Here is a 7,435-nt window from a genome sequence, read left to right as displayed (position 1 = left end):
TGAACTAATTTGAAACCATTCCTCTTTCATATTGATGGTTACTTTGTCTCATTTTCATGCGCAGGTTAGAAAAAAAAAATCCTCCGGTTAGAAGAAGCTGTATCAACTACACAAGATGTTATGCATAAAAAGAAATCCACTGCTTATGTTGTGCGATGTTTGGCTTTGAGAGAGATGGAGAGAGATGAGAGAATGAGGTGGGGTGGTAGAGAAATAGGTGGAGAGAGGCATATCTGAATACTGCAAACACACACACACACACACACACACACAGCGCAGCTGAAGGAACGGAATTCGACCATACCATAGCGTCCTGACTAGGGACGACTGGTGAACGGACGTTGACAGTGTCGAATCCATCATTACCCTTTCCACTTACACTAAATTTCAGCGTCCTGACTAGGGACAATTAGTGTACAGATGCTGACAGTCTCGAATCCATCATAACCCTTTCCACTTACACACACTAAATTTCAGCGTCCTGACTCAAGACAATTAGTGAACAGACGTTGACAGTGTCAAATCCATCATAACCCTTTCCACTTACACACACTAAATTTCAGCGTCCTGACTCAAGACAATTAGTGAACAGACATTGACAGTGTCGAATCCATCATAACCCTTTCCACTTACACACACTAAATTTCAGCGTCCTGACTCAAGACAATTAGTGAACAGACGTTGAGAGTGTCAAATCCATCATAACCCTTTCCACTTACACACACTAAATTTTTAGTAAAACCCCGTCACCCCCATCCAACCCTGCCCTTTTTTTTTGGGGGGGTGGGGGGGGGGGGGGGGGGGAGGGTGGCGTGGGGACGTTGGTATTTCACGTGTCTCAACTACTGAGGCCCACTGCCTCACTCACCAGTCTGACATGTGCGAGTGAATGCAGTCAGCAAAGAAAAGGTAAGGTTCCTGATTAAAACTTTTTTTCCGCCCCCCCCCCTCCCCTTTTTGACTCACTTGTGTAAACAAAGTGTTCGGTTGTCTGTGTGTGTGTGTGTGTGTGTGTGCGTCCGTGTGTCTGTGTGTCCGTGGTAAACTTTAACATTGACATTTTCTCTGCAAATACTTTGTCAGTTGACACCAAATTTGGCATAAAAATAGGAAAAATTCAGTTCTTTCCACTCATCTTGTTTAAAACAATATTGCACGTCTGGGATGGGCACAAAAAATAAAAAAAGAAGCCTAATTATATGCAAACTGCATTTACTGTTATATTTATATTTTTTGTATTCTCTAAACTTAGCACTTTGACCTCTTATTCTGACACAACAACAAGAGGAGTCATTATTATCATTTTTTGTTCAAACAGGAACTTCTTTTGCTAAGCATGGAATTTTTATTTATTTTGCAAACGTTTTGGTGCAGATAGTAAAAAAAGGGAAATTACTCTGTAATTAATGCTAGGGGACTTAATTTACCACAAGTGAGTCTTGAAGGCCTTGCCTCTCTTGTTTTTTTGTTTGTTTGTGAAGACTGGCTTCATCCCACATCTTTTGCTTGCTGCAGGATCCAGGAAACGGAACATGAACATTTCACCTTCTTTTCCTTTTGCTTCAACTCACTCAGTACGGCCAGTCCTCTCTTCTCCTTTACACAGACCCCTTGGATGTCCAGTGGGTGTCTGAATGACCCAACCTTTAGCTTCCGTCGTCAGAATTGAGGTATTCTTTGTCAACATTCACCTCTTCAGTGTAAGAGCCTTCCGCTTGTAATATTTTGATGGTGGTAATTGGGGAGAAACGCTGTTAACGTCGTGTCTTTCGCTGTTCGTATGGAAAGAGTTAATGGGTACTGACCATCATGAAGCTGATGTGTCACTTGTCAGTGGGAGGTTTATATTTAGACTTACTTAAGAATAAAACAAACATTTTTACAGGAATATCTCTCTTGCCCCCTTTCTACATGGAGAACCGGTAAAAAACACATCACTTGAATTTAAAGATATTTTATTTGTTGCGCATAACATCAGTGTTTCAGTTCAAGAGCAGGCATTCCACAGCAACCAATCTGTCATGTACCGTCAATAAAGACAAATCATTATGTAAAACTTATTTGTAGTAAGCAAGCTATCTCTACAGAAGGAACAGACAATGATCATAAAATAAAAGGTGACTGCTGAGTCTATGTAAAAAAACTACAAATGGAAAAAATATTATAAAAACTGTTGGTTGTAAAATGAAACTCACTTTTGATAAGAGGTGTCCAACATCTCAGACCATAGGTCTGTCTTCAGGGACTGTGTTAGTTGAAAAATGTGAGTCTAATTTTACAATAATCAGTTTTTATAAACCTTCTCCATTTGAATGACTTAGAACCAAGGGAAAGGGGGTGGGGCAGAGGGTGGGGGTGAGGGGTACATGTACACACACACTGACTTAGGCACAGGACAGAGGGGGGGCATGGGGGGTGGGGTAGGGGGGGGGGATGGGGGGTACATGTACACACACAGACTTAGGAACAGGACAGAGGGTGGGGGTGGGGGGTACATGTACACACACACTGACTTAGGCACAGGACAGGGGGGGGGGGCACGGGGGGAGGGGGGGGGGTAGGGGGGGGGCATGGGGGGTACATGTACACACACTGACTTAGGAATAGGACAGAGGGTGGGGGGTACATATACACATGCTGACTTAGGAACAGGACAGAGAGGGAGGGGGGTACATGTACACACTGACCAAGGAACATGAGGGGGGAAGGTGGGGGGTACATGTACACACACTGACCAAGGAACATGAGGGGGGAAGGTGGGGGGTAAATGTACACACACTGACCAAGGAACAAGAGGGGGGAAGGTGGGGGGTAAATGTACACACACTGACCAAGGAACAGGACAGAGAGGGAGGGTGGTACATGTACACACACTGACCAAGGAACATGAGGAGGGAAGGTGGGGGGTAAATGTACACACACTGACCAAGGAACATGAGGAGGGAAGGTGGGGGGTAAATGTACACACACTGACCAAGGAACATGAGGAGGGAAGGTGGGGGGTAAATGTACACACACTGACCAAGGAACAGAACAGAGGGAGGGGTAGGGAGGGGGGTACATATATATATATACACACAGACCTGAGAAGAGGACAGAGTGAGTGAGGGGTACATGTATGCATGTGTACACACACTGACCTCGGAACAGGAGAGAAGGGGGCGAGGTGGGGGGGGTGTACACAAACACACAGTGACTAAGAAACAGGACAGAGGGAGGGAGGGGTACATACATGTGAACAGTACAGGAGAGAAGGGGTGTGAGGTGGGGGGGTGTACATAAACACACAGTGACTAACAAACAGGACAGAGGGAGGGAGGGGTACATACATGTGAACAGTACAGGAGAGAAGGGGTGTGAGGTGGGGGGGTGTACACAAACACACAGTGACTAACAAACAGGACAGAGGGAGGGAGGGGTACATACATGTGAACAGTACAGGAGAGAAGGGGTGTGAGGCGGGGGGGGGGGGGGGGTGTACACAAACACACAGTGACTAACAAACAGGACAGAGGGAGGGAGGGGTACATACATGTGAACAGTACAGGAGAGAAGGGGTGTGAGGCTGGGGGGGGGGGGTGTACACAAACACACAGTGACTAAGAAACAGGACAGAGGGAGGGAGGGGTACATACATGTGAACAGTACAGGAGAGAAGGGGTGTGAGGTGGGGGGGTGTACACAAACACACAGTGACTAAGAAACAGGACAGAGGGAGGGAGGGGTACATACATGTGAACAGTACAGGAGAGAAGGGGTGTGTGAGGTGGGGGTGTATATGAACACACAGTCAGTGACTACGAAAAAGGACAGATGGAGGGATGGCACTGGTACAGGAAATCCATTTTTGCTCTTCTGAACAATTGTGGTCTGATTGATATGGTACATTTCCATCCAGTGAAGCAAGTCTCACAAAAAAAAGCAGGCTGAGTACAATAAATTAATGAACACACATGGAGTAATTAATGTTAAAAAAACCAACCAAACAAAAAAAAACACCAAACAAACCCCAACAACAACAAAAATACTAGTGATAAAACTTCATGACTCACATGTGAATCCTGCTGATTCAAAAACAACAAGAACAAAACCGAAACATGTGAGGAGGAAGTGGATGGAGAGGGATAGGGGTGGGCGGAGGTGATATATGTCAGTACCTACATATATAAACATTGTTTGAAGTCATCATTTTTGCCAAACATTTAAAACAGTGCTTGTTTAACAAAACGTTTGTGCCCAAAATGAACGATTCCATCCAAAGCAGCCTGCATTGGTTGTTATGCAATCATCTGGATTAAGTAACTATCAAACTTCCCCTGTCTTCATCACAACTTCCTGGCTTTAAAAAAAAAAAAAAAAAAAATTCCAGACAGAAACAAATATTCCAAAATCTCCTATTTTAGGATTATTTTTGTTAGCACTACCAACTAACTTGCTGCAATCAGATGACAAAAACTGCATAAACTGATCAAGTCTGTATTGCTTGCTCATCATCAAAACAAACTGTTGTAGATCCACAGAAACATCACACTGGTTTGAGACTGTCTTAGCGACATGGGATTACTACCCAAACTGCGTATGTTCTAATGTGTCAAACTTTTAACCATCTCCTATCTTTCTAAAAAACTTTAAAGCTCAGATACTCCTTTACAAAAGTAGCTATCACATGTCAGACAAATCCCATAGTGACTGACGTTTCAGGCAAGATGGTGGTGGAAGCAGTTATCTGCTGTTTCATAGACTAGAATATTCAGCATGTTCATTCTAATTGAATCAAGTACTCTCTTTAATATACCGGTACTAATAGGCAATAAACATATGAACTGTAAAGTTAGAGTCATTCTCTGTGCCCTGTCCAGAATTTCTTTTTCTTTTCTTTTTTTTAAACTGCAAACGAGAAACCATACATATATAATATCATACCCTGCTGTTCCAAAGCTGCAACTTGGAATAGAGAATGCAAAATACTTGATTATCTTAACAAAAGAAATTAATTAACCAGACACTAATCCAGCAACAAAAACTGACTTTCTGTATGCAGGCTTATGCAAATTTATGCAGATTGTTGTTGTTGTTGTTGGTCAAGTCTTCGAAAGTGTCATTTTGGGGGGCATGGACAGATGAATTCAGACTGGTGTCCAGATCAAGGGAAGGAAGTACTGTGCACCTTTTCTTCTTTCTTTCTTTCTTTTTTTTCTTTTTTTTTTCCTTCCTACTTCTAATTTCAAAAGAAAATAATTTTTGTAACATTTCATTTCACTTGCTGAAAATATTCTAAGGGTAAAGTTGATGTGCTGTGAGAATTATTGCATCAGAGTCTGCTGGAGACTAGTTCCTTTTTTTAATTCCTTTTTTTTCCTGGAAAAAAAATTGCATATTTAACACCAAAAATTCTTGGACAAACAAAAACAGGAAAAACTACTTTAAAACCAGAGTGATTCAAATGAACTGGTGCAAGAAATTGAATTCATCTGATCATGCACTCTCTTTTAAACACACACACACACACTCTCTCTCTCTTGTTTCAAACAACTTCAAAAGCAAATTGCATACATTTGACTGACCCTGTTGAGCCAAGTTTAAGCAGGAATTATAAATAAGAAGGATGATGAAAGAATCTCAAACACACGAGCAACTACAAATCCGTCACACCATTCAAGTCTGTCACTCTCTGTACAACCAATAAGCATCCTTCTTCATTTCACGTTTCTGTGGTGGGAATGAAGCATTATTTGATCTGCATAACTACTTACAAAACACACACACACACAAACAATGAGCACTAACAATGGCAGATTCAGGACGAGTTCAGTCAGTTGATTTTTATGTGTTCCAGATTCCACTTCCAATCAGGTCTGGGGTTCAGCTTCAGTGTATAGCACAGAGGGCTGCTTTTGGAAAAAAAACCAAAAAAAAAACCACCAAAAAAAACCCCTAAAAAAGGAGAATAGAAGTGTATATTACAAAAAAAAAAAAAAAAAAAAAAAAAAAAAAATCTATACTCCAAGTTCAAAATACACTTCAAACCCTTCCGTTGCCAATCTGGCATGTCAACACCAGCTAGGTAGAGCACACGTCACTTAAATACGACTAGATCATGCATCTGTTATCCATGAACCTACTGCTCTTAATTTTGAAGGTAGGACAGGCCATATTTTCTACACATCACAGGGGAACCCCAAGCTATTCTAGTTTAACACCATCTTTTCAATGTTTTAAGTCCATGGGAATTTTGCACTCTAAATTGACTGGCGATAAAGCGTTACTGAGCTTCAATTTCATATTAATGGTACACATAGCCCGGTAAACTTTATAAGAACAAGACCTTAAAACGCTCAACACCTGAAACCAAACCTCCATTGCCAGTGATATGTCCACATCCTATGTTATACACCTTGCCATTTAAGAAACAGAACAATATGCACCATGCCATTTCACATATCAATATATACATCGACTGATCGAGCGATTTCACAAATGTAACACTGTGCACCACGTCATCTCACAAACACAACACTCGAACAATCACACTGGTGCTGATCCTCTTGAGGTCAAGACACACCCCACACCCACGCCTCTTTACTTGCTATAGACACGCACCTAAAGCAGAAGAAAGTCTTGCATGCATTCACAGAATGACCGGTCAAGTATGAACAAGTAGCTAAAAGCTTTGAAGGCTGAGACCGAGACAGTCACTTACAAACACAAACACACACATACATACACACACACTGTCAATGAATGTGATATCAACAACACTGTCCATTATCAGTCGACAGAGCCAGTTTCACACACACACACACACACAAAAACTGACACACACGCAATGTGCTGTTCATACCACACTGTCCTTCGTAAGTCATAGTCCAAACAGAGCTTAAAAATAAAACCCAAGTTATACCGGAACTGTAACATACTAAGGGACAGCAAGGACAACAAAAGCCAGCACCAGACACAAGAGTGATCAGACTGTCATGCTGGAATGAAGGTGACTCAGCATGACATCAGCTTCCTGCCTGCCCCTGTCCTGTAGTTCACTGCAGCCCCACTTCATTCCTGGGGTCCTGGGTTTGAATGCCTTACTAACCAATATCAATGAACATGCAAATACAAGGAAACGGAAACACAAAAAAAAACAACAACAACTAGCAAACATATCCCTGTGCATGCATTTTACAAGCAAACAGTTGTCATGCGTCATTCTGAGTATTCCAGGAATCAACCCTTTCCCCTCAACTAGTTAATTACTCAAAGGATACATACACTGGGACACACAGATTCACAAACACACACACACAGAGTGACACACTAACACACACATGGGTATGCACATACTCCAACACCAATGTGTGATCTGATTTTTTGGTCTACTCTTTCAGTCTTTGTTACAATCAATGATGTAAAAACAAAGTGAACTCAATAAGTAATGTAACTG

At 41.9% G+C, this 7,435-nt stretch overlaps 1 protein-coding gene across 1 annotated transcript in view; it reads left to right on the top strand.

Moving 5' to 3' along the window:
* Positions 1–144, top strand: part of LOC143286893 (uncharacterized) — an 8,233-nt gene extending 8,089 nt beyond the window's left edge. The window contains exon 5 of the mRNA XM_076594819.1: positions 1–144. This exon is cut by the window's left edge and continues 1,225 nt beyond it. The gene's annotated coding sequence lies outside the window, so the exon portion shown is untranslated.
* Positions 145–7,435: the final 7,291 nt, after the last annotated feature.

This window comes from Babylonia areolata, chromosome 10, assembly GCF_041734735.1.
Source record: "Babylonia areolata isolate BAREFJ2019XMU chromosome 10, ASM4173473v1, whole genome shotgun sequence".
In the NCBI taxonomy this organism is placed as follows: Eukaryota; Metazoa; Mollusca; class Gastropoda; order Neogastropoda; family Buccinidae; genus Babylonia; species Babylonia areolata.
Note: the sequence above shows the minus strand (reverse complement) of the source record. Positions and strands in the feature narration are given on the sequence as shown.